We start from the raw sequence: 23,954 nt of genomic DNA on the forward strand, positions 1-23,954 counted from the left end.
GGCTTGGAGTCCTGTTCAGAATGCAGAAGATAATGACAAGTCCAGACCATTCTCAGAGACACTCCTTCTGCTATACTATAGATGTTCTCCTTTCTGCTTTCTGCTGTATTGTAAAAGATTTTCTTTCCCTTTGCAAAATGTTCATTTAACTCCAGAATTTGAAGTTATTTTCATGAGCTACACCATCCCTTAAGGAGCAGAAGATGAGGAAGCTCTTACTTGCTTCTCATTTCCTAATCATATCAAAGCCTCCTGGATATTTTCCTGTTTAGCACAACTGCTTTTCAAGACTCCAGCCCCTATCTCTGTGCACTACAACTTCTCATAGAGAAATCAGCCTTTTTGCAATATAAGCGAACTATTAATGTCTGCAGAAAAACACAAGAACTGAAAGTGACTGTATCCTTTCGGAAAGAAAGGCTGAAAGCACAACTTGTGTGACTGTTCACAAAACAAGTGATGGATTGAAGAAATACCGGGGAGTCTCAGAACTGTGTTTTAAATTTTACAGCCCTTATTAGATTCCTGCCTCCAATCCTTTTTCCTTTCCTAGGAGCAGGGCATGGAAAATCTCTGCCTTCACTCTGCTCTTGCAGAGAACCCTCAGAAACATTCAGTTGTGCAGTGGAGCTGTGATCCCCCTGCCCCAGGCAGCAGCTGTGGCAGCACAAGCCCTGCCGGGGGGCTCCTTCCCCCCACACGTCTCCCCGCAGCACCCTGGGCAGCTCCCCGGGCAGGCTGAGTGCTGAGCCTGGCAGGCGGCAGAGTCCCATACCCGGCACACAGCCCCTGGGGCACAGCAGGGACCCTGCTCTGCAGGACAGCCCTGGGCACCCGCCTGCAGCCCCGGCTGCACAGCCTGCAGCCGTGCTGGGACACGCAGCCCTCAGGGCTGTGCTCTGACTCTGCAGTATGGAAGCCCTCAGCTGGAGCAGAAGGCTTTTTCCACAGTAAAGAAACATGCAGTGCCTGCATCCAGATCTGCTATGGGATATCCCAAATTAAGTTAACCCTCTATGAAAAGCAGGTCATGGGCTGCAGTGAGACTTACTTTGTCATGGTCTGTGAGCAATGCTCCTGCAGAGAGCTCACAGCCCGCTCACACCACACACACCCTGCAAGCTCTCTTCACTTTCTCTCTTCTTTTTCTGTCACCTGCAGGCTGTGCTGTGCACGAGATCTGCTCCTGGGCACAGCTGTCTCTCTGCAGCTCTGCCCTCATTTATGAGCTCCCTGTGTCCCAGGAGCCTGGCCCAGCTCAGCAACAGATGATGTCATTTTTATCCTTCCCACTCATCTCCCCTGACATGTCCCTGGGTCCTCATGGCCAACAGCTCCTGAAAGACAACAGCATCATGACTGTGCTTTGAAATCTGCTCAATTAACCACCACATGTCCAGTGGTCAGTGACTGATTGGAGACATATAGCGAGTACTAATATAGTTTGTTTGATGAAGCACAAAGGGCAACCAGACGAGGAAGGCGAGGTTTGGACTTTCCCTGTGCAGGGCAGTGATCCAGCTGAGGCAGTGCAGGAGTCTCATCCCTTGACAGAAATCCTGGAGCTGAAATGAGATTCAGCTCCCCACAGAACCACAGGAGCTGGGATTCCTCTGATTCCGTTCAGAAGTGCACAAGGAGTTGCCTGCATGTGAGCTCCTGCTCTGAGTCCTCGGCCCTTCAGCAGGGACATAGCTGCTCACACACTGACACTGGGTGATGCCCAAGGTGCCTGGGCTGCTCCTGATGTGTGCCAGTGCTTGTAAACCGTGTGGTAAGTCCCTGAGACAGACACCTCCTTCCTGGGCATCAGCTGAGGGCCAGAGAGGGGATAGCACCGGCTGTCCGGTGAATTCACATGCAGCTGCAAGTGCAGCACAGGGCCTTCAGCAAAGCCATGCCCATGGTGTGTCCGTGCTGCTACGTCACCTCCAAGATCCACGATAGGTCTAATGCCTGTGTGCCACCTTCTGCACACTGATACCATAGACGAGCTCTCCAGTCCGGCTAAGTCCACTGATGCTTTCCAGTGAGGATGTTTACTCCTGTATTTTTGCACTAATGCAAACACCAACACACAAGAAGCTAGAAATCTTGGTAGAGCTGCAGGCCTGAGCTCCTGTTTGGACCACAGTTGAATGGCTACCACAACTGCACTGTAGCACAAAGGGGACACAGAGACTTTAGGATGGATGGGCGAGAAGACAAGGAAGAGCGACTGCCCTCTGTGAGAGTGCACTGAGCTCTGCCTGGGGATGGCAGAGCAGCCAGGTCAGAGCTAATGGAAATGGCAAACAGAGGAGACCAACAGTGTCTGTACCTGTCTTCCTGATCAGGGAGAGCAAGTGGAAGGTGCCCTCTGCAGACAGATGGGAGTCTGATGTTGTCTGGCCATTGTCCCCTTTGGGAGCCTTTTTCACTCCAGTATGTGCTGCAGGGACAGCACAGCAGGGCATGTGGCATCCAGCAGATCCCTGGAGAGCACAGATGGCAGCTTCTTGACCAAGCAGTGGAGGAACCAAAGAGGAGAGGTGCTCTGCTGGATCTCATACTCTCCAGAATGGAACGTCTGGTGGGAATTGTGAAGGTGAAAGGGGCATCAGGCCACGTGCAAATGACAAAAGAATCTAAATTTATTTATTTATTTGTTTATTTATTTATTTATTTTGAGGCTGTAAGCTTAAAAGATGAACATATATGTCAATAAAACTGAAACAAATAATTGAAGACAAAGATAGAAATCAATGAAAATGTGTTAACCCTTTTCAACATGAGAAATTCTCATGAGTCTTGTTCCATTTTTAGTTGTAAATATGAGTCTTTGTAGGGATTTTGTGTCTTTTTTTTTTTTTTTTTTTTTTTTCCTTTAATTCAGATGCTTTCAGGTACAGAGACACAGACAGCGATGCCAGTGCCATCATTGCCCTGTGACTAAATCCCGGCACCCACCGCTGCTCTTCCCTGCTGCCTATTTGATGTCCCTCATCCTTCAGGTGTCTCCAGCTGTCCTAAATAAATGGTCGTGGTTAAAGGCATGTTTTCAGCAGGCAATTTAGACACATGCTCCTGCCACAGCCTGCCAGATTTCCCCATCCATTTCTTACTGTTCAGTCAGATACCTCCCAATTATCTGTCTGATTTGTGACTTTTAGGGGGATGATTAAAATTTGCTCCATCTCGCCAAAGACTGATGGACTGTGTTGTCAACTCCTTCACTGTGATTCTATCTATCCCTTCCTATCTTTTCTTTTTCTCTTACTTTTTCTTTTTCTATGTCGTTTTCTTTTCCTTTTCCTTTTCCTTTTCCTTTTCCTTTTCCTTCTCCTTTTCCTTTTCCTTTTCTTTTTCCTTTTCCCTTTCCATATCCTTTTTTTTTCATTTTTCTATTTCTATTTCTTTTTTTTTCTCTTTCTCTCTTTCATTTTTTCATGCTTTAAAGAAAGCATGAATTCTGAAAGATGTTCATTAATGTCAGTAAAAGTGAAAAAAAGAGTTGAAGACAAAGATAGAAATCAAGAAGAAAGTGTTAACCCGTCTCAGTGTGTGAAATACTCACGAGTCCTGTTCAATTCTAAGTTGATAACTCCCAACTCCCTGGCTGATCTATCCAAGGGAGATTACTGAAATTTGCTCCATTCCTCAAAAGTCTGTTGTCAAATCCTTCACCGTGATTCTATCTATCCCATCCTATCTGTTTCTAACTCATTTCTTGTGCAAATATTCCCTATGAAAAATAAACCTCAATAGAAGCTGCTTGGACATGGCATGCAGTTGATCACTGTGTTTTACTGTTCATTCAATTGCATCACCTTTCCTTCTGTTTGTTGGCCGTAAATAAAGAGAATTCTTTCTTTTTCTGTGTGCAGCTGGTTCTCTGTGGAAAGCCAGTGGGAGTTGGTACAAAGGAGGTTTAACACTGAGCGGGTGACGGTAGAGGAGAAGAGTGATGTGAGGAAAAGTGATGCAAGTCCCATGGGGCCAGTGTGAGTAGGAGTGGGATGGGGAGGTTGAGGAGGAACTTTGTCAACACAGTAACAGTACAGAACTCATTGGGACATCCTGGATTGACATCAGTTGCAAAGTGCTTCTTTAACTTCTTGTATAAAACAAACTATAAATAAATAGACAATAAATGCATTTTGGATTCTTGCTCTTTAAGCTCTCTCCATTTTGCTGAACACATTCTGAAAACCTGAAGAAGAGAACAGGAAGGTACAAGGCACAAGAGGCTCTTTAGGTTATAATGGGCCCCAGTGAGCATTTGGTGCTGAGTCCATCAACCTCCAGTGCAGAGAGAAGTTTGCACAAAGTGCTCAAGAAGACAAAGTCAGAAGTAACAGTGAAGTTTCTTGGAATATTAATGGTCCCACTGAGGGCCATTACCAAGTAAGCTTCCCAACAGACTAGTTAGAGAAGATAACTGGAAGCCATGACTACAGGCAGGCAAAGGCACTGGCATGCTAAGAAACATCTCCTTTGCCTTACGAAGCAGACAGGTCAAGCCCTGATTGCAAGACCAGAAGTAGGGAGATCCTGTCTCTCATGTTGGCTCAGGGCACTTCCTGTGGCAGTGAGTTGGAAGTCTATATGATGTTAAGTGAAAGACATAGGAACGGAAGATCCCAGGCTCTGCATGTGGTGCAAGGATGCTGTTAAGTTCCTATCCCACATGTGCCCTGTGTCTCATTGCAGGATGTGGGATGTGAGAAGGGCCCAGTCTGAACAAGCAGTCAATCCCTGTGAAACTCTGAACTTCAGATCTCTCAGTTCCAATGCCCTCCAGTGCACACTCTCCCATAGTTTTATGTCCTTTATGTTACGCGGTGCCCAGAAGTGCACCCAGTGCTGCTAGTGAGGCAGTAGCAATGCAGAGCAGAGAGGGACGATCCTTTCCCTCACCCAGCTGGCAATAAGTTGCTTCATGCACTCCAGGGGACTGTTGTCTTTCCTGGCTGCCTTGGCACACTGCTGACTCACATTCAGTGTGATGCTGACCAGCACCCCAACCCTTTCCTGTCAGACTTCTCTCCAGTGTCCCATATCCAGTCAGTGTGTATGTCCAGCGTTGCCCCTACCCAGGTGCACAATCAGGCACTTGTTCTTGTTATACTTTATGCACTTGGTGCTTAGTACCAACTGGTACCCACTTCTCTGACTTGTCCACATCTCTCTGCAAGTCCTCTCCACCCTCAGTGGAGGCAACAGCACCTCCTCATCTGGTCTCATCAGCAAACTTGCTCAGAACATCTTCTAGTCCTGCATTCAAGTCATCTGCATAAACATGAAAGGAAAGTGGCCCCAAAATGGAACCCTGGGGACCCCGACAGTGACCATCTACCAGCCTGATGGAACCCACTGACTATAATCCTTTGGGACTGACCTACTGGCCAACTGCTCACCCACCACATTGTGTTTCTGTCTAGCCATATGCAGAACATTCTGTCCAGAAGGTTGTTGTGAGAAACAGTATCAAAATCTCCACTGAAATCCTCAAGGATTACATCAACTGGCTTCCCTTGGTCAACTAAACGGATAACTGTGTCACAGAATGAGCTTAAATTAAACAGGACCTTCGCCTCACAAACTTGTGTTGGCTGCGACCAATGACAGAATTGTCCTTCAGCTGTTTTTCCATAACTCCCACCATCATTTTCTCCATAATTTTACCAGGCACTGGAGTGACAGGTCCATCACAGAATCACAGAATCACAGAATCACAGAATGACCCAGGTTGGAAGGGACCTCAAGGATCATGTAGTTCCAACCCCCCTGCTTAGCAGGGCCGCCAAACATACACATTTACTAGATCAGGTTGCCCAGGGCCCCGTCCAACCTGGCCTTGAACACCTCCAAGGACGGGGCATCCACAACCTCACTGGGCAGCCTGTTCCAGGACCTAACCACTCTTCTAGTAAAGAACTTTCCCCTAACATCCAACCTAAATCTTCCCTCCTTCAACTTAAAACCATTTCCCCTAGTCCTGCTATTATCCATAATTGGTCCATAATTGGTCCATAATTGCCCATGTCATCTTTCTTGCTCTTCCTTACAATGAGACAACATTTGCCAGCTTCCTGTCAGCTGGCATGACCCTAGACTTCTTTAGATGCAATTGAAATGAGAGCCCAGAGCACACTAAGGTGTCATCATTGAAAGAAAGTAGATGTGCCATAGCTTTGCAATGCCTTGAACTCCAGAGTATGCCACAAATGGAGCAGAGGGGAAGATTTGCCTCTTCTGTAGTGAACTCATTCATTTGGTAAGCAGAATAACACTACCTGATACATGGGGACTGTGTCTCTGCTCTGCTCTGCTCAGCTCACAGGGCAGCGGTGCAGGGTGTTGCTCTCATGTCAGTGCAGGTAAACTCACTTTAATCCTTTTTCCTCTGTAAATGCTTCCTCTATTTCTATGCTCAGATACACTTCCACATTCCCTCAAGTACACTTCCATATATCATTAACAATTACACTTTCTTATACCATCAAAACACTTTGTCAAACAGTACAGTTCTTCAGTTCACATAAACTTCCTTAATACAGTCTGTATTCTTCAGTTATAAACACTGTGCCACAGAACCAGCACTGTTTGAACCACCTCCCTCACACACTTCCTCACAAGCAGTACATAGTATTACATAAATGGGTTGACACTCATTGGTGGTGGAATGTACACCTCTCCTCAGGACCATCTTATTAATCTACAGAGTACAAACTCCCATCTTCTTACATACAAGCAGAAAGTACTTATGAGTGGACAGACAACACAGTCTTTCACTTTGTCCGTGTCTGGCCATTTCCCTCACAGGAGGAAGGAAACATGGATCGGGACTCAGCACTCACCCTGCAGCTGTTCTGGGTCTCACTCACACCACACTCACTCTGACATTTAGATCAAAAACCATGGTTTATTCATACTACACAATGCTGACAATGTTTTCTAGATGGAATCTTAATAACACTCATACTCTGGTCAACCAGTTGCAAACAATGTTTTTCCCAGAGTCGGCTTGACACACGGTACCAAACACTTAAAGCAGATGATAATATTGAACATACAACCTATAAGCCACATGATTACAACTTGGAGAACCCAGGCTACCATTTGACAGGCCATCCACTATATCCCATACCCATAGGAGAGACCAACCTAGGTCCCTCCTATTGCCAACCACCTGGGAGAGAGTATTTGTTCTTATTTCCATTCATATGACATACAGTTCCCTTTCATAGGAACTCACCCAAGGAGTCTTCCTACCCCAGCTGGCAACCAAAGCCATGAGCTCACCTCCCTGGGAGCAGCACGTATGGCTGTAAACTGTGTAGGATGTCTCCTCAAGACATATGGGCTCCACTTACCATACACATACCTGGTCCAAATATGGGTGGTCCTTGTCTGTCCCTGCAGTGATCAGGTGAGGAAGGGAGTCCTTCAGAGAAATCTCAGGGTGCGCCAAAAGTGTCTCCCTCTCAGCTGGTCCTGCAGCGAACAGAGCTGGTCCCACCTGGGCCGCCAAATTGACTACAGGAATTGAACTCTATAACCTCTATAACTGATACAGTCTCCCATGACATACTTATACCAAAGTTGAGGAAGTATGGGATAGGTGAGTGGACAGTGAAGTGGGTTGAGAATTGGCTGACTGGCAGAGTGCAGAGGGTTGTTGTTGGCGGTGCAGTGTCTGGCTGCAGGGCTGTAACTAGCGGCGTCCCCCAGGGGTCTGTGCTGGGTCCGGTCTTGTTCAACATCTTCATCAATGACCACCCGCAGCAAGTTTGCTGATGACACGAAGTTGGGAGGATTGGCTGACACACCTGAAGGCTGTGCTGCCATTCACCGAGACCTGGACAGGCTGGAGAGCTGGGCAGTAAGACACCGGATGAGGTTCAAGAAAAGCAAGTGTAGAGTTTTGCACCTGGGTAGAAATAATTGCATGCACCAGTACAGGCTGGGGGAAGAGCTGCTGGAGAGGAGCTCTGCTGAGAGGGACCTGGGCGTCCTGGTGGACGACGCATTGGCCATGAGGCAGCAGTGTGCCCGTGTAGCCAAAAAAGCCAATGGCATACTGGGGTGCATTAAAAAGAGCGTGTCCAGCAGGTCGAAGGAGGTGATCCTCCCCCTCTACTCTGCCCTGGTGAGGCCTCATCTGGAATATTGTGTCCAGTTCTGGGCTCCCCAGTACAAAAAAGACAGGGATCTCTTAGAAAGAGTCCAGCGGAGGGCCACAAAGATGGTGAAGGGCCTGGAGCATCTCCCCAATGAGGAGAGACTGAGAAAACTGGGTCTGTTTAGCCTTGAGAAAAGAAGGCTGAGAGGGGACCTGAGGGGTCTATAAATATTTGAGGTGTGGGGGGCAAAGTGGTGAGGCCAGACTCTTTTCAGCAGTGTGTGGAGACGGGACAAGGGGAAACAGACAGAAACTGGACCATAGGAAGTTCTGCACTAATGTGTGCAATAACTTCTTTATGGTGAGAGTGACAGAGCACTGGAACAGGCTGCCCAGGGTGGTTGTGGAATCTCCTTCTCTGGAGATATTCAAGACCTGCCTGGATGCCGAGCTGTGCAACGTGGTGTAGGGAACCTGCTTTGGCAGGGGGGCTGGACTCAGAGGTCTCTGGAGGTCCCTTCCAACCCCTACAATTCTGTGATTCTGTGAATATCATGGGGTGGTTTGGATGGGGAAAGACTACCCCTTTGAATGACCTTTTGTCAGGGCATGTCCTGGGATTCCTAGGATCCTCAAAATGCAGCACTGCTTCTGTCACTGAAAAATGGGGCCCTGTGTGGGACGGAGGGAGGGTCCATGAGTCCCTGGCCCACCTGACTGAGTATTTCCATGGTCTTAGCAAAGACATACTTACAACTTGAGAATGACAGTTAGCTGTGTTCGTGGTAGCATGACCACTGCTGATGGCCTTGAACTGTCTGAACATAACTGAAGAGGCTCAGGCTGATGCAAATCAGCTATTGAATGACAGTGTTGAAAAACTGGAAAGACAGGTGGCAGTTTTGATGGGGAAAAAACCTAATTCAATCATTCTCCTATGGAAGATCAGTAACATCTCTCTGGAAGACCATGGGGACCCTGTACAAGGGAATCTGTATAAAATGGACTCTGTAAATGAAGGCACTAAAAGGTCAGATTTTGAGGTTCCATTTGGACTAGATCTATTTGAGATCTGACTGATTGTAACCCAAAAATGAAAAAAAAAAAAAGCAGGATAGGTTGGTGGGAGTGCCCTGACCAGTGTCCAACTCCCCAAACCCTGCTGCCCATAGTACAGCAGCTGAACTGTTGGATATAGTACAGTGGTTTAGACAGAAACCAAGAGAGCATGCCAGCATAGCTGCTCTGGTTATGGGACATGGAGGCAGAAAGCGCTGTGGTGTATGGACTGGAAATTTCAAAACTGACATCCATTACTACTCACCCTGCCCTCAGGCAAAGACTGTATGTTCTGTCCAACATAATGAGGATAGCCATTTGATCAGTGAATGATTTATGGCTGTGTGTCATATAACATGGCCAAATAAGAATGACATACCATTAAATATCAGCCTGTGGTCCTCTATGGAGGACTAACAAAACTATATTAGAGAATTAGGCATGAAAGAGGCAATCTATGAAGATGATTTTGAGAGCCCAGTCAATAAATGTTTCATCAGGAACGAGGGATCTCATCCTACAGCCATCACCTTTACATCAGGATGGGTCTATGTTATCCATACTGAACCCCCCAGTGGCCCTCAGGTGCTGTAATACAACAGGCTGCCCAATTGATGAGGAGACAAGAGTGCCTACAGCCAGATGCAGGCTCTGAATAGTGGTGGAAAGGTCAGAGAACCATCTGCTGCCATGACTTAGGTGTCCAGCCCCTAAGGTAATCCAGTCTGGATCCATTAGGGTCTTGAGACAACAAATGTTTAAAGACCAGATTAGAGCAGGAGTTCAGTTTAAAAAGATCAATGGACAGCATAATCAGGAAAAAATATCTGTTAAACAGGCCCAAGCACTGAGTATTTATAGTCCAACCTTTTCAGCCAAACTAGATGTGAATGTAACTCAAGAAGGGTCTGGATGGGGGCTCTGGCAGAGCCAGAGTTCTTTGTGAACCCCTATGAGGTTTTGGTCACAGGTTTGGCATGGAGCAGAATAAAGATACATCACAGTTGAAAAGCATTTATTGGCTGCCTATTCTACACTACAGGTGGTAGAACCAGTAACTCAGATTTCAGAGGTTATCGTTAAACAACAAGGCCAGTCCAGGGGTGGGTAAAAGATCTAACACACATCTCTATGATGGGGGTGGCCCAATCACAAGCAGTGGTGCGCTCAGTTGTTCTGCTTGCCTGCTCCTCAAGGAGTTAGGAGAAATCTATGCCTGCTGCGTGTTCGAGTGCATGCGCAATGCCATGTGGAGGGCTTATCGCAATAAAGATTGGCGATTTGCTGTGTAGACCGGTCAGAACTCAGATCTGCGTTGTGCTTCCTGCGGCACCAAACGCCCAACAGTGGCAGTTCCGAGTATTGGCCAGCAGGTGGCAGCAGAGACCACGGAAAGAACGTCTGCGGGACAGACCCTGGGGATCCGTTCTCTTTTGATTATAGGGGAAGAACACAAAGATGGAATAGGAGGGAAGGGGGAAAAAAAAAAGAAAAAAAGAAAAAATCAAATCACAGCAAAGAAATAAAAACTTCTCCAAATGTAGCAAACGTGAATCTCTGTCAATAAATAAATGAGTAATTGAATTGATGTTCCTTCCCTCCCCCCCTCCCCCCCCAACTTCTGAGATGAAAAAAAACCACCTGGTATCAATTGGACAGATGCACACAGTGAAGCCAGGGAGGGTCTGAAACGCAAAGCAGCTGAGCAGCTTTTAGAAGAAAACAGAGTAGTAACAACTTCTGTACCTACATTCACCACTCTGAGATCCTGTCTGGGTCACCCAAGGCTTGTAAATAACCACTGGGTCGGTTCTGATGTCGAGTGATTTGTTGTCAGTTCTCTCATGGTTCTCCGGTCAGTTCTCCGGTGCCAGGATCTGCCACAGGGCATTCTGACCACGGGCATCATGTTTCTACGCTGCCGCCTGCATTTAACAGGCAATGGGACTGCCCAGCATGTGCAAGGCAGCACCTCTTTCACACCACCAGAATGTTTAAGGCTGTTGGGATTGTTGTTAGCGTCCCATTAACACTGAGGCTAGAGATACCCTTAGGATTGACATTACTATTAGCATTACTTTGATGGTGCCCTATCTGGGTCATTTCCAGGGGATGTCAGGAGTAAGGCACAGTGTCAGGAGTTAAAGAACAGACTCTGTTACTTTATAAACGTGATAATAGAGAGAGTTCATTGGAAAAAGTACAACTCTTAAATAATACAAAGCATGCTTCTGATTGGATGCAGGCATCATCTGGGCTCTGATTAATATTACTCTTAAGGTAAAGATTATTGTTACCATAATGATTTTTTTTTTTGGATTATGATCAGGGTTAAGGTTCCTTTTGCTACAAACTTCTAGCATCATTTTTGTTGTTACATTTGGAGTTAGAGATGATTTTAGAATCAGGGTAAGGGTTAGGATTAGAGTTACATTGCGGGTTAATGCTGTTATCTTTACAGCTCCTGTGAGGGTTGGGGTCTGGGTCAGGTGTTTAAAAAATGAAATGAAAAAAGAATTAAAAAAATATATTGAAAGCTTCAGATTTCCTTAATCTTTGTGGGAATCATATAATGTGCAATTCAGATCTACCTCTTCGTGCAGTGACTGCCTGTAAATTTGCTAGAGCCTAATATAATATGGCCTTGTGCTTTCCACTAACTCACCTTCATTTCATTTTCATTACATTTCCTTGGTAGTCAGATTTTGGTGTGTGGATATTTTAAAACAATCTAACTGACATTGGCCAAAAATTAAAAATAAATAAATAAATGCACGACAGCATCAATTGTATCAATTTTTATAGATAAGATACAGAAGAGCAGTTTCCCTTAGTTTTCTGTGCCTCTTTACTTTCTTACTCTCTCCCCTTGTGTGAGAAACTCTCAAAGTCAAAGATTTCTAGTTAGGCAAAGATGGCAGCGATAGCAGCAGTGCTTATTCATTACTGCAATACTGCGCGCACATCCCCTGTTGGCAAGGGAGAAACTGCACACCAGTCAGTGAAATCAATTCTGTTCTGTGCCCTAAACCCAATGCAGGTGATGCTCTCATGGCTCTCATTGGTTGAGCATCTCAGGCTCACAGACTCCTCGAGAGTGTTGCTAGGATTCATTTCCATAGAAGGTCAATTACCAACCTCTTGTTTTTAGGTCTGCCTTGTACTTTTCTGCGGACAGAGAAGGGCGATGTTTCCAACAGTCTGTACATTCATTCTGTCCTGTGCTGGGCTCTACCCACCCTGTATTTATCTTGTGCTTGCCTCAATTCTACCCATGTCAGAATGCCCCCAGTCTGAACTTAACTCTGTTCAGAAACTTTCTTGGTGGAAAAACTACTTATACAGCTGTTTTACAAGAGGGTTATACATTCAGGTAGGGCCTACACTATGTACTGAAAATACTGGAAACCTCCACTGCAAAAACACAATCTACCTCTCCCATCTGTGCAGCCTTGCAGACCCAGAGCACGCCAGGTTATTTCTGCTTTCATAGCATTTGCATGCTGTAGGGTGAGCACAAGGTTCTGCTGCTTGATTCTTCTGCAAGAGCTGCCTACCGGCAAATGGTTGCAGGGATGGAGGATGTGACAGAAAGCATTTGTCTCCACAAGAGCAGAGTTACATTCAGTGCAGAGTGTGAGAGTCAGGTTGGTGTGGAAAAGCACTGACACGCTGGGGATGATGCAGTGCTCACATGTCTAACACTCACAGACATTACTGTCAGAAGGATGGTGCTGTGTTGTGCTTCTACCTTTGGCAGCCCCTGGAGAAATGCTGTGGCACACAGAACACCTTTGTATTGCACTGACTGCTGCCATGCAGCATGGATTTAACACACCAAATCCAGAGGAGCACGACTGCATCTAACTGCCCTGAGAAAAACTACTGTAGCTGAAGAGATGAGGAGGCAGCTGCTCATCTGCAGAACAAGCAGCACTGCCAGACACTGGGCCAGGTGAGCACCTCCTGCTGCAGCGTGATGATGACAGGGCTGGAGATGATCTGCAAAGCCAGCTTAAAAGTGGGAGACATGAGTCAACATGGCAGGAGGACAGAGGTGTTAGGGAGCAGCCAAGGCATCAAAGAGTATCAAAAGGCTTTAAAAGGTATCACAAAGCAACAGCCAGGAAGACTGGGATTATCATGAGCAGCAACCTGGATGCTAGAGATTATTTGCTGCCATACAAAATGGTAGAGATCTTGCTGCTGACATCCCAAAGCCATGCAAAATGGGAACCCAGAGCTCTGCCTGCACGAACCCCACAGCCATAGCATTGCAAGCTGAGCTGCCTTGCTGTTTGTTGCATTCATCCCAATCCCTGTGAATGAAGACTCGGAATGCAGCCAAGGCAATGATTGAGCATGAGAGTGACTTTATTCAATAAAAGACAGGAGGGCTTGAGAGGTCAAGGGTGAAGATGGGACTCCTCTTGTCAAGATGAGAGTGGCTCAGAGCTGGTGCTGCTGCCTGGTGCCTGGGACTGGCAGCCTGACTCTATGTCCCCATCTACGATGCTCAGCTTCACCTCACTGATGCTGACCTGCTCCTGCATGGTGGTGCTGCTGTTGGGGCATTCGGGCTGTGCTTGGGATGGGCAGCACTGCAAAGGCACTGGGTCACAATCCAGGCAGGTGACTGTGGTGTCTGGCAGGCTCAGGTCAGGAGCTTCAGCAGAGCCAGGAGATATGAGAGCATGAACGTGGATGAGCCCCTTGTGTCCATCACTGTTACCATGTGGAAGGCTGTCATCCGAATTGCAGCGATTTGTGCTTAATAAGAACTCTCCATTGATGGAAACACACTGCACATCACTACTTGGTTTGGATCTTTGGGGTTGACAAGGGCTCGAATTATCTAGGAAGGCACAGAAACACAAGGGTTAGTGTCAAACGTTTGCAAGTTGAATCATGCAAGAGGTTGCTGATACTTGGTAATAGAGTGGCGGCAGGACGAAGCAAATAAGCTTGAAGCAACAGAGCCACTGTCTTGAAAGTGATCCTCGTGCAGGTCCATAAGTTTTGACTCTGCCTGGACTTCATATGGGGCAGTATGACATCACAAAGGGGTGATATGATGTCACAAATAGGCATTATGACGTCACAAATAAGCATTATGATGTCACAAAGGGGCACTATAATGTAAAAAAGGGGCATTATGACATCACAAATAAGCATTATGACATCACAAAGGGGCAGCATGACGTCACAAAGGATTGTTATGACGTCACTAAGAGGCATTATGACATCACAAAGGGGCATCGTGACGTCAGAAAGGGGCATCGTGATGTCAGAAAGGAGCATTATGACATCACAAAGGGCATTATGACATCACAAAGAAGCATTATGACGTCACAAAGGGGCATTATGACATCACAAAGGGGTGTTACCATCAGCCTGCGCCCAACTCCTCTCTCCCTCCTATTGGCTTCCTCTCCCACCAATCCCCGATCTCCCCTCCCCTTAGGCATTGAATTCTCTTCTCACTACCTCCTCCCAGTCCTCCCCTAGGAACAGAAACCATTCAGATTCTACAGCAAACTACAGCATCTGCACTGCAAGAGCTCACTGAACCACCTGCAACAATGAAACACGGTTTTGGAGAGTGGGTTTGAAAACACACCTTTAGACAGCTGTCTCCCTGTGGCCAAAAGGAAACCAAGCAGCAAAAGAAGAGTCCAGCCTGAAACATGCCCATGCTACTAGCCCAGGTTTTTCACAGTCAATGCAGAATCCATCCTGTTCATGAGGTGACAAATGACCAGTGGGTCTCCCCTTGCTCCACCCCTTCTCCTTCAAAGCCAGAAAAAGAAAGAAAAAACAAGCTTCTGTACAGCTGCCGTTATTTCTGACAGCGAGTGTAATCACAGAATCATAGAATGGCCCGGGCTGGAAGGGACCTCAAGGATCATGAAGATCAATCGCCTCCCTGTCCCTGCTGGCCATCCCCTCTTCTGATGGAGCCCAGGGGACCATTTGCTCTCTGAGCTGCAAGAGCACGCTGATGGCTCACGTTCTGTTTTTCATCCACCAGGACCCCCAGGTCCTTCTCTGCGGGGCTTCTCTTAAGGACTGCTCCTCCCAGGCTGTACAGATGCCTGGGATTCCTCCAGCCCAAGTGCAAAACCTTGCACTTTGCTGTGTTCAACCTCATTAGATTCACCTAGGCCAACCTCTCGGTTGAGCTCCCTCTGAATGGCATCCCTTCCTTCCACTGCATCAGCCCCACCACTCAGCAAACAGCAGAGGGTGCACTCCATTGCATCATTGGTGTCACTGATAACCATGTAAAAAAGCACTGGTCCCAAGACAGACTCCTGGATGACACCACTTGTTATTGGCCTCCACCTGGACACAGAACCATGAATCACCACCCTCTGTCTGTGGCCTTTCAACCAATCCCTTATCCACCAGGTGGTCCACCTGTCAAATCCACATCCCTCCAGTTTAGAGATAAGGATGTGGTGGAGGGCCATGTAAAAGATCTTGCTCAAGTCCAGGTCAATGACATCAGTTTCCTTCCTTTTGTCCACAAATGCCGTCACTCCATCATAGAAGAGCACCAGATTGGTTAGGCATGGCCTTCCCCTGCTAAAGCCACGCTGACTGTCTTGGATCACATGCTCATTCCTTATGTGATCAAGCATGTCTTTGAGGCGGATCTGTTCTTCACCATCTTCATCACAGTTCTACATTTGAATCAAATAATTGGTGTTGCTGTCACCAAGAAAACCTCTTTGTCTTCTACTCCTGCTGCACATCTGTGCTTTCACCAGAAGCAAAGGGCGAGGCCACCTCCTAGATCCAAATTTTAAGAAACCAACACCCAATAGGTGTCATCTGAAGTAAAATAGGAGAGAAATTAAGATGACTCTTTTGCATCCAGCTTGGATCACTCCCTCACTCAGGCACACCACCATCAGATCAAGGAGATGCTGCCTTCAGCTTAGAGACTGTATGGGAAATCACAGCTTGAACCTCTGATTAATCAGCTAAGGCAAGTGTTGGGCCAGCTGCGGGAGCACAGGTGAGAGTAATCTAGCTGTGCTCCCAGAAGGGGTGGACCTCGACTGCACCTCTTCTGAGACCTCACCTCATTTAAAGGCTGACCACCACTAAGGCAGAATCTCTTGGAGACTGCTCCCCAGTTGAGACTGCCTCAGCTTTCTGGTCAAGGCACCAACATTGGTGAGTTTTCCTTTGCTAATAATCTTTGACTATTTACCACCATCTTGGTTAACATCTTTTTACTAGCCACCCTTACAGAGACCATAAGGGCTTGGGCTTCCAAACTCTCAGCAAGCATTTGGATCAGACAGCTTCCTGCTGGGGAGCCCCCTGCATCACTGCTGCCTCCTTTCGTACTGGACCTGCAGATGCTTCAGAGCTCATTAGCATGGACTTCCTTCCTCCCCTCAGCAGCTGCTCCTGCACTCACCTTCATTCCTACTCAGATACCGGCCGCTTCCAGCACCAGCTGACCTGCAAGACACAGAAAGGAAAGGTGGGAATCATGCAAACGCAGAAGCCCAAGGCTGCGTCACCACCACGTATGGCAGCCTCGGGAAGTCAGCTGCAACTACATCCTTTGTCAGAATGGAAACAGGCACCGTCAATTAAGTGTGACCTCTGAACTCATTGCCACCATCAGAAATAGGCACTGAAATTGCTCACTTCACTGCAGCTGGTTACCTCCTGATTTTGGGTAAATGCGGTCACTGTCTTGAGGGCTACCAGAAAAACGACATCAACTTCATTGTAGGTGGTTAAGTTTGGAAGCTGGACTTGAGCAAGAAAAGTTTCTCAGCTCAGAATCACAGAATTATCAAGGTTGGAGAAGACCTACAAAATCATCTGGTCCAACCATTACCAATACTTCCCAGATAAATCATACCTCTCAACACAACATCCAAATGTTTCTTGAGCACTCCCATGGTCGGTGACTCCACCACCTCCCTGGGCAGTGCTATCCAATGCCTGAATACCCTTTAGGGGAAGTAATATTTCCTAATGTCCAGCCTGAATCTTTCCTGGCACAGCTTAAAACCATTCCCTCTAGATCTATAACTGATCACACGAGAGAAGAGGCCAAACCCCAGCTCACTACAACCTCCCTTCAGGACGTTATAGAGAGTTATAAGGTCTCCCCTGAGCCTGCTCTTTTCCAAGCTGAGCAATCCTAGTTCCCTCAGCAGCTCCTCGTAAGGTTTGTGCTCCAGACCCCTCACTACCTTCGTAGCTGAAGACGTTCCAGAACCGCAAGGTTTTCTTGCAGGGAGGGGCCCAAAACTGAATAGGTCAAACATCCTTCTCTCCATCACTGCTGTCACGTGGAAGGCTGTCCTTGGAACTGCAGTGACTCATGCATCCTAACTGCACTCCATTGATGGAAGCACAACGTGCATCATTGCAACTTGCTGGTGGGTTCCTGTATTGGCAAGGGATCGATTCACCTGGAAAGAGTAGATACACAGCATTTAGCGTCAAACTTTCACTGTCCAAGGAGGCAAAGGCTTGGTGCTGCCTGTCAAGCAGGTTTCAAGCAGCTTGTGAGACTCATCTGGGAAAGACAGGAGTCAACCAAAGATGTCAGGCACGGGCTTGAATGCCAGAAGGAGGTACAAGCCCACTGAAAGCATGAATTCTACCTGTGTTGCTGACAAGCAGTGTTTTGAAAGCTGGATTTGCACCCTTACCTGCCAGGACCACGACTTCTGCTTCAGAGGGCTCCCTGGCACTGCTCTGCAGTTGGTGTTTGGCCACAGGGGATGGTTTGCCCAGGCAGAAGCAGGAACGCCAACTGCCAGCTGGTGACTCTGCCCTCTTACTGGGAGAACTCAGTCTGGAGAGAAAACAGAGCATGCTGTCAGTCGTGGTGCAGGATGAGGGAAGAGCTGCACCGAGCCCTTGCCAATAGTTGCCTGTTCCCGCCACTGCCTGCTTTCTGCTGAAACACAGCCTAGAAACACCCTCTGTTTCAAACAGCAGAGGATGCTTCCATTCCTACAGCTCAGCCCTCAAGTCCTGCTGGCTACATTCCTCTCAATGATTTCAAGCAAGATTCGGAGCATGTGAGCAAAGGCTCCACAGCCGGACAGGAAAGGAGCTGGCAGGCGTAACTGCTTTCTGAGGAACCGTACAGTTATAAGGGAAGTTCAAAAGCATCCCTGACTCTTACATTAACACCTCCTCGGCCTCAGCTCACTGCCACCTTTAATTTCTAGTGCCAGCAAGTCTGACCAACAGCTCTGCTTACAGGAGAAGCACAATTGGTTTCAGGCACATGGCCCTGAAATCTGGAAAACCCCAAGATTTCCATGTACAGCCAGCACAGAACAGGATAGACGCCAGCATGGCTTTCTGCATCTTGTGACTGCCTGCCCAACCAGGAAGGAAAGGCACCTTGTGTGGCTCCACTGAGGCCATAGGGCAACTGTGTGTTAGTTGAATCCTCAAAGATATAATGGACAAAAAATAAACCAATAAAAATCATCCGAACAATGATGGTAGGGGCTGGAAAGGGAATTCCTCTTTCTTTATCTTTCAGATGGAAAATCAATGATTGTGTTGAAGTTCCTCAGTACAGCTGCAGGCCCTTCCTCCACTTGTATCTTGCTGCTCCGTGTTGCAACAGGAGAGCTGCTCTGGCCTCTCCTCTCAGCCTGTGCCGCCTGCACGGTGAGCAGCTTTGTGGATGGAGAGACCCACACAGACTTGGGCCCAGGCAGAGAACTGTGCCCTGCAAGGGAAAACCACAGCTAAGACAGAAAAGGAAGCAGCAGCACAGCCATCCCCATTCTGCATATCTCTCAGAATTGCTCATCCGAGCCACTGGAAGAAGAGGAGCTCAAAATAACTGTGTGCTCAGAGGTATGCTCGTGGCAAAGGACACAGCCACAATTAAGAGCAGCTCACTGTATCTTAAGAGGCAAACAAAAAGCCTAGAAAAACTAGGGGCCAGAGATCTCAGAAAGCATCACTGCCACACTTCAATCAAGTTTCACCTGCTTGCAAAACATCTTAAGAGCAGTGATGGTTTTCTCCATGTAAGGCTTGGACACTCTCAGGACCCATCAACAGGGCACCATATTCTAACCTAAGCCCAGAAGCCTGCTGTCTCCTCAACAGTAACAGAATTTTCAAAGGTCTTGGAGAAGCCCTGGATTGGATGAAGCTGTCAGATTTAGATCAAGCTAATGGAGGAAGATGCTCACCTACAGCCTCTCCCATGGCTGGTGTGGATTTGGAGCAGAAAAGGACGTCTGTGTAAATAGTACTGTTGAAATATCAACTGGTAGAGCAGTGTTGCACATTGTACAAATCACAGTTGGACATCCATGGACAGCTGATGATAAAAGTAATTGTAGGGGAAGAGCTGGATGAAATATTGTTAAAAACAAATAATCATTTTAGCTGCACGTTTGTAAGCATTTCTTTTCATCCTTCTCAAAACAGTTTCATGGCAGAATCAAGAGGACACGTTCACACAGACATTTCCACAGCCAGACTAGGGAATAATCAAAGAATATCAACCAAAACGTGTTTCCTACCAGTTACATGAATCTTGAAGGTGAGTTTCTAGCCAGCAGCCTCGCAGCTGTACTCCCCTTTGTTGCAGTAATTCATTCCTGGATGTAAATCACATGTAGAAAAGTGTTGCTATGATACTAGATGACCAAGAAAGTCCTATAGCCAAAATGTTTTGCACCAGAGAGGCTGTCAGTTGATCCTCCAAATGCAAGACACACCAAATGAAGCGTTCCTTTATCTCTGGGATTCCAAGCATTTTCTCACCTCTGACTTTCACTTGGAATGTTGCTTTGTCATCTTTTGTTTCACAGCTGTAGCTCCCTTGGTCTTTCAGGGTCACATTTTTGACCATGAGCTTGCGGTGCGTCCCCTTGGAGATGATGGTTGTCCTCTGGTCCTGCTTCACCTCTGTTTCATCTTTCTTCCATACGACAGCTCCGCTTGCAGCTGACACCTCACACACCAGCTCCAGGTCTTCAGAAGGACTGACTAATATTTCTGGAGTCGTTTTGGGCTTGTTGACAAAATCAATGGCTTCATCTGAAGAAAAAAAGAGAAAGTGGTTTACATCCTGACTCAGGCTTCTTCAGTACAGCATTAAGATACAGTTAGAACTGATTGTAATGTCTCTGCTCATTAAATTTGGGTGATGGAGTTTCACCTCTGGAGGTACTCACATACAAACGTGTGCTTGATTCTCCTGTGTAAGGAAAGAGTAAGTTCTATGCAGACAGTTCTTATTTCTTTTAATCAATTCTGTATTCTGCACACGTTCTTCTGAAGCTAAAATGAAGGCAGATAAGTAACGTGTTTGCAATGCATGAACAAACCTATTCAACACTTTGTCTCTAAGCTAACAAGCAGCGTTTGAAGAGCACATCAGTATTTCATGCGCTTCATTCCATCCAGACAGAACCTGCCTGAGGAGCAAGCTGATGGCTGTCAGCTACAGGCAGACCTAGCTTAGCATTGCATTTCTTAGAGCAACAACTGTTGCTTTCAGTCACTGAATATACCAAGGCCAATTGCTATGCCAGGCACATTTATGGCATCAGTGAACAAATAATGAGTTAAAAATTGTAATAGACAGGAGTCATCTATTCTTGTAAAACTAGGTGACCAAAGAAGAACACTCCCTCTAGAGTCAAGCTGTTTAGAACTAATAGCATCAATCAATGTCACGTAGATAGATTACTTCCCTGCCCTAAGACCATCTTGTGACCATTTGGTGCTCCTAATTAAGCCCTCTTGATGGCTTTTTTGTCTGAGCCATGTGACATTTTGTGATAGGAGTTACTGCTAGTGTTCCCTTCACCCTACACCAAAGTAGGAGGTATCCATTCTCAGGGAATCATGCAGGCTTCCTCTGGATTTGATGCTCAGAGACAGCCCCAGAACCTTTTAAATCTTAGCTTAGCTCTCATCCAATAATGTTCATCAAACAGTGCAACTTGTCCTTTGGGGATGCCTTTGTTCTGCATCAACCAGTTCCAACGGAGTCTTCTCGGCTTGTTTTAGATCAGTTTTTTAACAGATAAAGAAAGGGGCTTTGAATTACAAAGTGAAATTGCAGAATGCATGATTCTCAACCAAACAGAACGGGAGGTGGGATGCAGGGTGAATACCTGAGCCAACACCACCTGCAAGCAATCCTTCAATATCTTAGGAATCTCTAGCCATCCCAAATCCAGTGTTGGGCTTGATCTATCATCTCTGCTGAGTTTTTAGCTAGCTGATGGTGAGCATCTTGGTGGAGATGGGTGAGCAGTCGGACTAGAGGGTCTTAATCAACCTTAAGGATCCTGTGATCAGAGGAACTTGAATGTGTTGTTAAAAGTCACAAGAGCTGCACTGCAGCATGAGCATACACAGCGAAAGGTTTTCAGTAGAGCTTCGGTTCATAAATGAGGACTGGGTTATGGAAAATAGGCTCAAGAAATAAACCAGAAAACAGATCTTAACGCCAGGTTCTGTGAATGCAGCCAGCTGAATTTCACAGATATTGAATTTCAATGACAATTTCTTGTGTTATTTTACCCTCCAGCTCCACCCTGAACAGGAACATGTCAGTGACAAGCATTACTCCTCCAGGCTTGACCTGACAGTGCTTTACTTGTACTATGAGCTAATGCCAGGAAGAGCAGGAAAAGAGTTTCATCCACGTGCCTTCTCCTTCCTTAGTAAAACCAGTGTGAAACTGCAGCCACGTCAGGCTGAAGGAGACGTCTCAGATGTCCTGCCTGGATGCAGGAGCTCACATGTCAGAGGATGTCTGGCACGTCAAGTCTCATGGCAGTGCAGTGCATGACAAACTGCAACAACACTTTCCTGTGGGCTCCTTTGGGCACGAGGCCCAGCGGGTGACACACCTCTGGCTGCAGCTCTTCAGAGCCTCCCAGCAGCCACGTGATGCCCATGGGAGAGACACAGCTGACCCGCACAGCAGATGATTTACCAGCTCGCTCTGATTTACAGCAAGAGAAGATACAAGTGGTGATGCTGAATGGTGAAATACTGCGAGTGTGTGGCATAGGTATAAGATTTGTGAGCCTGAGGATGTTCAAAGTCAGGATGGACAGGGCTCAGAGCACCTGATGGAGCTGCGGTGCCCCTGTTCATTGCAAGGGAGTCCAACTAGCTGACCCTTAAGGGTCTCTTCCCTATCTATGAGATACACAAAAGCTGATTCTGCAGTAACCAAGCTACCAACAGCAGCTGTTTGTCTTACAGCTTGCCAACACAGATTTTAAAATAACAGCATTGATTGCTCATTTGATAGTCACATTACAGTGCAAAGCACATGGAAACGTCCATCAGCTAATTCATTTAATTCTTTGGGGAGACCTGCCAGTATGAAATATTATGCTAACATGACAGAGAGAAGAAAAGCAAAATTAAGACTAGCTGACAAGCCGTGGCAGGAAGTTCTGCTCTCCATCAATTTAGTCCCATTATTCAGTTCTGTTTGGAGATGTCTCCATGACTCTCTGGAGTTTGTTCTTTGAGAAGAAGCAATTAAGTAAGCTCTCCAATGCCAAAGTGCATACACTACTCTAGGCCTTTCTTGTTTCTCCATGGATCAACAAGGGTGACAAGACAGCAGAAGATGATGAAGAGCCTCATCATGCAAACTCATGCATTTTATCCCCCTCACAGATGCACTGACAACTTACAGCATCATCCATTGAGACGTTGTGAATTTTCAGGGTGTGTTTCTTCCCCACAATGTGCAGTTCATATTTTTCACTGGCCTTGAGCTCCTTCCCATCCTTCATCCACTCCACAGTAGCACCTGTGTCTGAAAGCTCAGCCTGCAGTTTGGCTTCGTCACACAGCCGAGCGGAGATCTTTTCTACATCTTTGCTCTTATTGGTAAATCTCACTGCAGCACCTGTCAGGAGCAAAGGCCTCGTTAGTTCAATTGATATCAGGCTAACGTGGTCAATGTTTGCTGCAACATCTCTGAAAAAGTATCACCTTCTGTTCCTGCACTCAGCATTGTGTCACGGCTGAGCAATTCAAGATATTTCATTTGGTGTTCTTGCCGGATTTACTAAGTAAAAATCAACCAAACATCTCCTTCTACTGATTAAGAATGCTCTAAACATGCTTCTGCAGAGGTTTCCACCCAATGACAAACAGGTCCTCCCATCATGAATGTTTATTTGTTCTATTTTGTCATGCAAAGCTGATTGATAGAGATATTATTGGAATGATTGCTCCCCTACTTCTAAATTATTCCAGTGCAATCAGAAAGGCTGTCTGAACCTGGAGCTGAAAGTACTGCTCTATGGTGATGCAGTGGTAAACCTGCTGACTGAATGCACTGGCCAAGAGCTGTGAACTGCAGACATTCATCAGCTGGCATGAAGCAATCTGGTTCAGATACCAAGCAGCTGGGTAGACTGGCTTACCCTACACTCAGTGCTATCATGTTTAGGTCATTACCAGGACTCACATCAGTCCATGGGATGCAATTTCAGGTATTTGGTACAGGCAGTGAATGCCTGCAGCCCCAGTTCTAATCATCAGATCACAGCAACTATGCCTTGACTGGAAGAGGAAAGGAGAAGGATCAAAGCAAATACCTCTCACTCTCATCTTGGTGCTGACATCAACATTTTCGGCAACAAATTTCACTTCTGCTCCACCATCATTCTTGGTGATGTTCTTTATGATTAGGCTGTGAGTAGTTTGGGTTCTCTTGATGATGCAGGTCTCGCTTTCCTGTAAGACTTTACCACTGAGGTACCAAGTGCTG

General features: G+C 46.6%; 2 long non-coding RNA genes across 4 annotated transcripts; both read right to left on the minus strand.

The window, feature by feature from the left end:
- Nucleotides 1-13,958: 13,958 nt before the first annotated feature.
- LOC146752779 (uncharacterized) lies at nucleotides 13,959-17,592 on the minus strand. Of its 2 annotated transcripts, none has more exons than XR_014940369.1 (3): nucleotides 17,395-17,591; nucleotides 16,602-16,645; nucleotides 13,959-14,021 (listed from the first exon to the last, which is right to left on the minus strand). It is a non-coding gene; the product is annotated as an uncharacterized LOC146752779 (long non-coding RNA). The 2 variants fall into 2 exon arrangements; XR_014940370.1 differs by lacking the exon at nucleotides 13,959-14,021 and adding an exon at nucleotides 14,900-14,956 and having other exon boundaries at nucleotides 17,395-17,592.
- A 271-nt stretch (nucleotides 17,593-17,863) lies between these two features.
- On the minus strand, nucleotides 17,864-23,084 carry LOC146752780 (uncharacterized). 2 transcript variants are annotated; one of them, XR_014940384.1, is made up of 3 exons: nucleotides 22,867-23,084; nucleotides 19,378-20,233; nucleotides 17,864-18,005 (listed from the first exon to the last, which is right to left on the minus strand). It is a non-coding gene; the product is annotated as an uncharacterized LOC146752780 (long non-coding RNA). The 2 variants fall into 2 exon arrangements; XR_014940383.1 differs by lacking the exon at nucleotides 17,864-18,005 and adding an exon at nucleotides 18,612-18,902.
- Between the last annotated feature and the right edge of the window lie 870 nt (nucleotides 23,085-23,954).

The sequence above is a fragment of the Coturnix japonica genome, unplaced genomic scaffold (genome assembly GCF_054131305.1).
Source record: "Coturnix japonica strain WE unplaced genomic scaffold, WE-NBRP24 Scf041, whole genome shotgun sequence".
Taxonomy (NCBI): Eukaryota; Metazoa; Chordata; class Aves; order Galliformes; family Phasianidae; genus Coturnix; species Coturnix japonica.